We start from the raw sequence: 10,847 nt of genomic DNA, 5'->3' as shown, positions 1-10,847 counted from the left end.
ACAAAAGGCTGCCTGACGGGAACTGTGGCCATTGGTCAAGAGACAGAGCCAGTCCCTGGGACCACATACGAGCGAGTCCAGGGAAAAGAGGCAAGTAGGGGGCCTGGTTGTAAATGAATAAGCTTTTCAGTGCTTAATGATGTGTCATTGTCAAGAATGATTTGAACATAGGAAACCATTTTTATGGATCACCGGATGACAACTCATGGAACACTGGTGGCTTGTAGATGCTGTTGGGGAAGCACTAGATGTGAGCGCTATTTGAAAATAATCCCTTAAGAAACACAGCATCTTCTTGCCTGTGGAATTTCCCTGTTTCAAATATCCTACTTCCCACTGCCTCTGTCCAAGATATTGAAGTCATAGGGTCTATTCTCTTTGATGCAAGAAACCCTGCATCAACTAAGACTGCTATAGCAAGCATCTGCTGCCTTCATCCTGAATCACTGGTATTGAACCTATGAACACTTCTCACCCTGTTATTTGTAGTCTAGATGATAGACCTACCTTGCCTCTCCTCTCTGTGGTCTGTGCCCCCACCTTGTCTCCGGTTCCCATTCTCCTCTAGTTGTGTTGTTCTAGGTATTATCCAGTGTACTCTCCTTTTTCACTTTGGGGAGCCTTTTCCTGGGAAACCACCACCATAAGCAGGACTTTGCCCTCCCCACTGGCAGGGAGCAGTGTTTCTCACCCAGGGAGCAGAATCCAGCAACCCCACCCCCCACCCCAAGAAGGCAAGAATGAAACCAGGGCTGCTTCCAAAGCTCCAGCCTCACTTGATCAGCTGCCCACCCCAAGAAAAGTCCTTTAACACTTCCTTTCTTTTAACTCATTCCCACCCACTGGGTAGGGATTATAAGGCACCAAAAGGAATGCAAGTGTTTAGAGAGATTAGGTGTTTGGCAAAGGGGAATAGTTCAGGAGTTTGAATGGAATTTAATTGCTTGCATAAAGCAGAATTCTAACCCCCCCCCCCCCCCCCCGAATTCTAACAAGCTGTGTTACCTCATTTCTGATTCCACAGCAGATGAGAAAGAAGGTGGGTAGGAGCAGTGGCGGTAGGGATGGGCAGTGAAATAGTGAGCCAACAGGTGAAATGAGAATAGAAAGATCTCAGGAAGGTTGCAGGCTGCAGGCAGCTCACACATAGACCACCGGTTCTGTCGTGGAGAAAAAGTAGGAGAACTGTACTCAGATTTCGGCTGCTTCCCAGCACTTGATTGCTCATATTTATGGTCACAGATCTGATTTTTTCAGGGAAAAATGGGAATCCCAAAGCAAACTGTTAATGTAAGTCATTGTACTCTAAGGTGGCAGTAAAGAGTGTAATGCACCTTTTTAAAATGTTTATCCTCCTGGTTAGATAGTAATAGTGAACATTTGCTAAGTAGTGTGAGGCTGAGACTATGCTAATGTAACTTTCATATTCTCCTTTAACCATTGGGATAACTCTGCGAAGTCCAAACTATGATCATCCTCATTTTACAGAGGAGGAAAGTGAGGCTTTGAGGGGCTAAGTCCAGTGCCCATCTGCCACACTGTTGGCATGTGGCACAACCAGGCCTGGAACCAGCTCTGTCTGGTCATAGCCCATGCCTGTGATCACTGTCCTCTGCATGCAGAGCCCCACAAACGGGTTAGTGGCTCAGGAGTTACACCATCAGCCCTCTGGAGCGGTCCCTCTAGCCACAGACCATGTCTGAAAAATGGGGCAACATTGTTTCTTAAACCAGCTAATTTCTAGAGGATGTTCCTAACAGGATAAATAGAACAGTAATAAAAGTTACATCAAAAGGATGTAAAATTCCATCATTCCAAAAGAATGAGAAATAATTCGATTATGCACAGAAGCAATCTCTGAGGGGGATAAATCCCACAAACTCTGGTGGACGTGACTCAGTTTTTATCGCTCCTTCAGGTCACCTTTGCCTTTGTCCTAGATTCTTCCCTACAGCTCAATCTCTGCCTCCTGCCCTCCACAAGAGAGCGCTGGGTTTCTCAGGACAGGTCTCAACCAGCACCCAGGGCGACAGGATAAGACAGGACGTGACCACTAGAGGGAAGCAGGGAGGCCCTTATGCTTCATGTTTCTGGGGGATTCAAATTTGTGTTGGTTTTAAGGCCATCATTTTAAAGACACTTTCATCCAAGAGATACACTTGATCGTGAGTGGATGGTGCCAAAGAAAACCGTGCTCTGCGAACCATCAGGACACCTCATTTCCAGCTCAACAGGCCTGGTCTGATATCAGCAGGTAACTTTGCTGGAGGCCCCAGGTAGAAAAGGCATTTTCTTCTGCTCCGTCCGTCTGGAGCATTTGCGGGCTATATTAAATCCATTAAAGTTTGCCCCAGTTCAGGAATTCGTGTTGATCACAAACAACTGCAAAATACCTGATACTTGTCATTTCCGTTTTGAGGGAATTGTATGAACCCAGAATAGAGGCACCAAGAGGGGGCAGGTATGAACAGAAATTGCCCACACGCTCGCCCGCGAGTCACCTATGTTCTGAAGGAAGTGTACCAACTAATAGCACCACCTAAAGACTCCTTTGGAAGACTGCAGAATGTTCCATTGGGGTGTGCATTGAAAAGGGCTCTGTGGTTATTAACATAATGACAATAATGATTACTCTGGGATTTATTTTTCAAGTGCCCTCTTTGTACATGTGGCTAAGAACACATCGCTTGAATGGATACACTTAAGGGTTTTATACAAATAGCAGTGGGAGATTGGAGAAGGTTCAAGACGTTCTTCAACATGAAATAATAAACAGCCGTCTTAAAGGAGGCCAACGAGTATATTTATGGAGAAGGAAAGATGGTCATCGCTGCCAATGTAGGACAGTGGGACAAGATGGTCTGGGCACTGTCACACGCAGGGCCATGATTGAGCAGCTCCACCCTCCAGGCCCATGATGGAACACACACCTGGCCTGCTGCTGTCCTGGCCCATGGACATGGGTCTCTATGGGGCATTTGGAAGCCAGGTCCCTGCAGACTCCCCAGACCAACCGACAGAAGTTCAAGTGGCCCTGGCCCCGGGGGACTTCCCATCCTTGTTTTCTGGCTCTATCCCACAGCCTGACCAGTAGTAATACCACTGGCTTCATTTTCCCAGCTCATCCCAGCCTACCTCTCTAGGGCCTCCCCTCAGTCGGGCAGTGTGGGGGGGTCTCTCTAGGATGGAAGTGGTCAGTAAGAACAGTCCCCAACATTCCGGGTTGGAGGGAGGCAGCTTCTGCTCCAGCTGAGGTTAGCTGCTCACACCTCCTCCAATACTTCACCTGCTGTGCCGTCTTTCCACCAGTTTACATGCCATGACCCCTGCCTGGAGCCCCCTACCTTAATACCATTCCAACTCCTGTCCATCCTTCAAGGCCAGCTAAGATCTCCCTCCCCTAGGGCTCTTCTCGACCATTCCCACTGCCAGAGCATCCATGGCACAGCATTGGCTCTCACTAGGGTTCATGTTGCCTGGCACACCGTGTGTGTAAGCACCCAGGCTTGACAGCCAGGCTGCTTGGTCCTGGGGGTGGCTTGACCACCTGCAGGCTCCGTGACTCTGAGTCATGGACTTGACAGCAGCTTCCTCAGTGTCTTCATCTACAAAATGGGAATAGCCTGTCATACCTAACTCATCAGATGGTAGTAAGGATGAAATGAATTAGATCTTAGTTCCTGCTACATATTAAGAGCTTTATAAATGTTCATTTTTCTCTGGATAGCACACATTTTTCAATTTCATATATTTTAGTTTAACTTTCTACAGTCAATGTCTTCTTGTTGGCATTACTTTAGGTGCTATGGTTGAGCTACCTACCTCCTGTGCCTTTTTGTAGTCTTCATAGCACCCAGCCAGTAACGTACACACAGTCGAGGGTTATTAATTACTTACTGCTTGACATAGAATACAAATTGGCAAAAGCAGGGTCTTGTGGTCTGCCAATAGATTATACCAATCTGCGAGCTATGGGTCAGTGTGTGTCACTTTCAAAGGTATCCTGTTTCAGTTAGACCTTGCTACAAAACCCTACCCTAATACATGGTGGCCTAAAAATAATGATTCATTATTTCTCATGGTTGTGTGGTTTGACTGGGGAATTCTGTTGGTCTACAGAATTCAGTTGGAGGGTCAGTGAGGCTTGAAGGTCCAAGATGGCCTCATTCTAGCCTATTGGTTGGTGCTGGCTGCTGGCTAAGCTTCTTGGTTCTTCTGTACATGGCTTTGCACCCCCCCCCCCCCGCAACTAAGTCAGGCAGGGTATCTAAGAGAGTTAGTCAAAGTTATATCACCCTCAAGGTCTAGGCTTTGCAACTTCCAGTATCACTTTCGTCATATTCTAAAGATCATAAGACCAGTCCAGATCCAAGGAGTGGGGAATTAGACCCCACCACTTGATAGGGGGAGTGGCACAGCCATATTGCCAAAAAAGTGTAGACATAGGGAGGCCCGATCCATTGGAGGCCAGTAGGCTGTTGAACTCACAGCCCTAGTAAGAGGTTTGGTGAACTTGTGAGATGACAGTCTCGATAACCTCTCTCTGTTGTGCTTTATAGTCCAACAAAAGTATTCAAGACCATTTGCTGTTTTGATGTTCACAGCAATGCAAAATTCCTCTGACGCAAGAAGGAGAAGAATTATCTTCATAGCATAGACTAGAAAGCTGCAGTTATACAGGTTCTCCTGACTCACAACCAGTTATTAACAGAATTGCACTATTAGGACTGTTGCCTCTTTTTATTATGAAATATTTGTCCCACAAAAAGCATGGAGAATAATAGAAACACCAACCCATGTGACTACTACCTAGTTTGAAGACTGGAATGTTAGACATTCCTCCTAAGCCCCCTTTGCCTCACAGCCCAGCCCTGTACCCCTCATTTCTACATAACCATGGTCTGTCTGGAATAATGTTCATCTCAAATTTGGTGTTTATCATTCCTGTGCATACTTCTCCCATTTTATGAATATATATGTATATACTTAAAATTTTATGTATTTATTCATGAGAGACAGAGAGGCAGAGACATAGGCAGAAGAAGAAGCAGGCTCCCTGTGGAGAGTCTGATGTGGGACTCGATCCCAGGACCCCAGGATCACGACCTGACCCAAAGGCAGATGCTCAACCACTGAGCCACTCAGGTGCCCCTATAAATATATTTTTATTCAGAAATAGTATCTACCATTTTTTATTGTTTCTAAGGCACTTTTTTTTTCACATTTCAGTATCTCTGAAATCAGGATGCTTTTATAATTAATGAAGTCTTATAACAGCTGTCAGCCAGGTGGCAGCTGTGTCAGAGCCATACTGCCTGCACATCCACTAACATCAAAGGTGTCAGGAAAATGCTTGCAGAAAATTGCGGAGACAGTAGGAGGGCACTTGGTTTACCCTTAGGAACAAAATGGTTGTGAGGAGAGAGTGGGCGAAGTGGTAAATCAGAAATGTTTAGCAATGTTCCAGGATAATCTAAAAATTAGTTATACCTAGTTGCAAAAATAGTTTAAGAACTCAGTGCCAATGACTGTTAGTTCTTTTATGTTTTGTTTTGTTTTGTTTTGTTTTCAGAAATATTATCACCAATCCTCTGGTTGGATGAAGGATGGGAAAACACAGGTATCAGTGACATTAAGTCAAAAGACTGAGATAAGAGTTTATTTTTTTTAAAGATTTTGTTTATTTATTCATCAGAGACAGAGAGAGAGAGAGAGAGGCAGAGACACAGGCAGAGGGAGAAGCAGGCTCCACGCAGGGAACCCGACGTGGGACTCAATCCCCGGTCTCCAGGATCACACCCTGGGCTGAAGGCAGCGCTAAACTGCTGAGCCACCCGGGCTGCCCAGAGAAGAGTTTAAATGTGGAAATTAAATGAGGAATTCCTTAACTGATTTATTCCACTTACATTTTCCTTTTTTATTGCATACGCAAAATAATAGATGGTTTAAAAAAAACCCTCTACTCAGATATAACCTTATCAAATTATGAGACAAGAAGGCATTTTCCAGTTTAATTCTCAGCATTTTTTGTCTTAACGGTACACAAAATAATGGTATATCTTATCAACTTTAGGTACAGGGTGTCCCGTTGCACCTATATTTCTGCTAACCATGCTTGTTTGCTCAACATTATGTTTCTGAAATTTTTTAATCTGATAAATGTATCCCCCATTCATTCACCGTAACTGCTATATAAAATTCGCTTGTATATATAAGGCAAGTTCTATGTGTCCCTGTTACCCAATCTCCAATTGATGGGAAATTTAGATTGCGTCCAGTTTTTTTATTTCAAAAAATACAGTTATGAGCATCTTGTTCTTTCTTGTGAACAGACTTTCTGGATCCCAGAGCATACACAACTTCCACTTACTAGATATTCCCAAATTGGTATCCAAAGCATTTATCTGACTCACAGCCTCACTAGTAGCATGTGAGAGGTCCCAATGCAAGAAAGCCTTAACTGGGCTCCCAATCTCCTCTCTGAATCCCTCCAACTCACTCCTCTACATAGTCCAAGTGACCCCTAAAACACAGTATAGATCAAGTCACAGCTCCACTCAAAACCGTTCGGTGGATTTCAGTTGTGCTTCCTGACAAGATCACATGGCTTACCTGGCTCTTAGTTCTCTTGTTAGCCCTATGTCATATCGGATCCACCACCACCACCACCATGTTACAATCCAGCAACTTCAATGATCCTTTTATTTTATTTTAATTAATTTATTTAAATGCAAGTTAGTTAACATATAGGATATTATTGGTTTCAGGAGTAGAATTTAGTGATTCATCATTTATATACAACACTCAGTGCTCAAGTACCCTCCTTAATGCCCATCACCCAGTTACCCCATCCCCTTCCCCCACACCCAGCAACCCTGTTTGTTCTCTATAGTTTTTTTTTTAATTTTTATTTATTTATGATAGTCTCACAGAGAGAGAGAGAGAGGCCGAGACACAGGCAGAGGGAGAAGCAGGCTCCATGCACCGGGAGCCCGACGTGGGATTCGATCCTAGGTCTCCAGGATCGCGCCCTGGGCCAAAGGCAGGCGCCAAACCGCTGCACCACCCAGGGATCCCTGTTCTCTATAGTTTAAAGTCTCTTATGGTTTGCCTCCTCTCTGTTTTTCTCTTATTTTTCCTTCCCTTCCCCTATGTCCATTTGTCTTGTTTCTTAAATTCCATATATGAGTAAAATCATATATTTCTCTTTTTCTGACTTATGTTGCTTAATATAATGCAGTTTAGTTCCATCCACATTGTTGCAAATGGCAAGATTTTATTCCTGAATTTCTTGATTTTGATCACTGAGTAATAATATTCCATTGTATATACACATCTTCCTTTTTTAAAAAAAGATTTTATTTGTTTGAGAGAGTGATCGAGAAAGCATGAGTGGGGGCAGGGGCAGAGGGAGAAGCAGACTCCCTGCTGAGCAGGGAGCCTGATGTGGGGCTTGATCCCAGGACCCTGGGATCATGACCTGAGCCAAAGGCAGATGCCCAACTGACTGAGCCACCAGGTGCCCCTGTATCACATCTTTATCCATTCATCAGTCAACAGACATTTGCGTTCTTTCCATAATTTGACTATTGTTGATAGTGCTGCTATAAGCATTGGGGTACATGTGACCCTTCAAATCAACTTTTTTATATACTTAGGATAAATACCTAGTAGTGCAATTGCTGGAGATCCTTTTCGTTCCTAGTATCATACATGCCTCTTCTCTCCCCTCAACCTCTGCCCATGCCATTTCCTTTTTGGAATGCTTTCCTCAATAAAAACACACCCACCCCACCCAACTCTAAATTTTGATAACTAATTCTATTCATCCTTCATGTCTAAATTTACCCATCTCTTTCTCCTCAGAGTTGTCATCCCCACCTCCATCTCTGCGGGAATATGTGCCTCTCCAGTATACATTGCTATTTTATAGCAACTTCCCCCTGTGACATCCTCACACAGTGCTAAAACCACCTCTTTCCTTATTTTGACCTCCCTCTAGACTTTAAGCCCCCCAGAATGGGGATGGGGGGGGGCAGTGTCTTTCTTGTTCACTGCTGTCTCCTCACCCTATAGATAGTTTATATGGTTTTCAATGAATACTGTATTTGTTGAACAAACGAGCATGAATCAAGTCAGCACTTGAACCCAAATTATTTGACAGCTGGTTGCTTATAGGGACTACTACAGGTTCCCATTCCATCCTAGACAATTCTTCCTAAGTCTACAAACTACTAGCAGAGGGTCAGGTGGGTTGTCCAAGCCACCGCGAGGGGGAAATACCAGAGAAGAAATACGGGATTGGGGTGTCAAATTACAGAAATTCCTTTAGGTTCATTGCAGCTGACGGCCTTCCAAGCAGGCTCTTGAGTTTAGGTGTGCGTGTGTACAGGACAAATCTGTACTGTACCACAGGGGAAGGAAGAAAAGAGTCTGCTGGGATGGTCCTGTTTGCAGCCACCTACAAAGCCTGGGTAATGGAAGGCACATCTGGAGATGTTTGAGAAGCAATTAGACATTCTAGAAATAGAATGGAAATGAAATGGAAAAGGTTGAAGTTAACAGAGAGATATTAAAAATAGTCTGGGATTATTTTGAAAGACCATGCTCTAGTTTTTCAATATGTTTTCTAAGACAAGAAATGAATCTGGCAGATCCTGACAGCCCTCTGCTACCACTCAAGAAAAAGGCAAAAAACATTTAGTTTTTAAAACATCTATACCGACTGTGGCTTTTTGGCAGAATATCACAATTCTGAATTTAGGAACCCAACATCTTCGTTCTGGGTTAAACAGCATAGGCTGACATCTCCTAAATCAGTGGCTCTTAGACTCTGGCACGCATCCGAATAACCAGAAGGACACAAATGGCTGGACCCCACATTCAGAGTTTCTGATTCACTTGGTCCAAATGAGGCAAGGTATTGACATTTCTAAAAAGTTCCTAGAATAATAGGCAGGAATGAAGTCCTGATACTTGTTACAGCTTGGGTGAGCCTCAAAAACAGTATGGTATGTGAAAGGAGCCAGACACAAATGGCCATATATTGTATGATTCTGTAGAGACAGAAGATCTGTGGTTGCCAGGGGCTGGTGCAGGGGGGAGGCGGGGGGAGTGGGGGATGAGGAGCGACTGCTCAGTGGGTACAGGATTTCCTTTCGGTGACGAAAATGGTTAGCAGCCAGATAGAGGAGACAGTTGCACAACACTCAACAGTATAACTAAGTGAGAATGAATTGTACCATTTACCATTAACATGGCCACTTGGAAGTGATGTGAATTTTAGCTCAATTTTTAAAATTTCCTAGGTGATAGTGAGACAGCTGGTCCAGGGACCACACTTAGAGAACTAATGACTCCACTTACAGGTGCAACACACACACAGAGGAGAAGAGAATGAAGGAGGCTGAACTCCAAAGTGGATAGAAGCTTCTATGCAATCCCCCATGCAGGTCTATGGCTGAAAACTCCATAAGTCTGAACCAGGTTGTTACTTTGAAATCTTTGTTCCAGACTACCTTCTACGTGCTTATGTCCTCATCTGGAAGATGGAAATAAGAGTATCCCATTTGTAGGGCTTTTATGAGACCCAGACAAGGGAACTTTAAATAACTGTTATGATTTCATACAATTATGATGTTGCTGTACATTTGCCTTCACTGATCCAATCCCTTTCTCTCAAATCCTGTGAGTGATGTCTCTCCTCACCTTCCTGTGTCTACACCTGAAAGATGGCATTTATGCATACTACAACATAATGTGTATTTGTATATTATTAGAGAAAAATCAATCCTGTGTTAGAAGACAAAAACAAATGGGATGTATGGCTACATAAGTTGGTCACCTAGGGACACAATAGAGTATATAGAGCAGGTGAATGCTGAACATAGAGAAAAATACAAGGACCAAGAGACATCTACTAATCATGATAGAATCAGTATTCTTGAGGCCTTAAATTAACCCCAGTGATGATGGTCCTTCTGGCCCTATATGTTCTGTGCCCAAGAAATATAGATGAAGATCAGAGCTGTTCATCAGGCTAAGGGATAAACTACAGCTTTGGCCAAGTGTACTTGCTCCTGTGTTTCTTCAAGGGAGCAAATGCGTGTTTTTGACTCTAGACCCTCCATCTGCCAATCTCCCTTGCTCAAACATCTACTCTGGTCCATGTACCCTAACACTATGGGGAGTGGGGGGGAATCAGTGGTTGCCAGGAGCTAGGGGTTGCTAGAAGTGGAGGTGGGGGTTGACTACAAAGGGGTGGAGCAGAAGAAAATTTGGAAGAGGGAATGGAATTATTCTGTATCATGAGTATGGTGATAGTTTCATGATTGTATTCATTGGCCCAAACCCACAAAATTGTACACAGAAAAGGATGAATTTTATTGCATGTAAATTATACCTTCCTCAAAAAATAACTATGGTATACAAGTCCTTCCCCAAAATATTACAGTTCATTTGTTCCATGATGGAGCACAGTGATTGTTTTATAAAAGCTCTTCACATGGGGAGTATCTGCTTCTCTCCAAGATGGAGTAACGGGGAGTGGGTTTTTCCTTCCCACCTAAGACAGCTAAAAAAACAGACAAAATACATGATATAATAGGTTTCATGTCATTGGCCATCAGGCAACCAAGGATGGTTATCCCTGCAATTGGAGGGTGATAAAGTATTTATTATCTTAATTTTGGTGATGGCTCCATGGATGTATATATATAGTAAAACTCACCAAATTGTTCATTTTTCTCATATGCAATTTATTGTACATCAATTATACCTCAGTAAAGGTTAGGTGGGGTTTTATTTAAGGTCCCTAGGTGATTCCAAGAATATGGGTAGAGGAGTTG

General features: G+C 43.6%; 2 long non-coding RNA genes across 5 annotated transcripts in view; one reads left to right on the top strand and one right to left on the bottom strand.

Annotated features, from left to right (window-relative positions):
- The first annotated feature begins 987 nt into the window (after positions 1–987).
- On the top strand, positions 988–6,980 carry LOC102156201. 4 transcript variants are annotated; one of them, XR_005354236.1, is made up of 4 exons: positions 988–1,039; positions 1,941–2,254; positions 5,573–5,620; positions 6,925–6,980. It is a non-coding gene; the product is annotated as an uncharacterized LOC102156201 (long non-coding RNA). The 4 variants fall into 4 exon arrangements; XR_005354237.1 differs by having other exon boundaries at positions 995–1,039; positions 2,122–2,254; XR_005354234.1 differs by lacking the exon at positions 988–1,039 and adding an exon at positions 1,046–1,290 and having other exon boundaries at positions 2,122–2,254.
- A 2,208-nt stretch (positions 6,981–9,188) lies between these two features.
- Positions 9,189–10,847, bottom strand: part of LOC106559468 — a 99,882-nt gene continuing 98,223 nt past the window's right edge. Inside the window, exon 4 of the long non-coding RNA XR_005354241.1 lies at positions 9,189–10,573. This is a non-coding gene — a long non-coding RNA (uncharacterized LOC106559468). The remainder of the gene's footprint in view (positions 10,574–10,847) is intronic.

The sequence above is a fragment of the Canis lupus genome, chromosome 1 (genome assembly GCF_011100685.1).
Source record: "Canis lupus familiaris isolate Mischka breed German Shepherd chromosome 1, alternate assembly UU_Cfam_GSD_1.0, whole genome shotgun sequence".
In the NCBI taxonomy this organism is placed as follows: Eukaryota; Metazoa; Chordata; class Mammalia; order Carnivora; family Canidae; genus Canis; species Canis lupus.
Note: the sequence above shows the minus strand (reverse complement) of the source record. Positions and strands in the feature narration are given on the sequence as shown.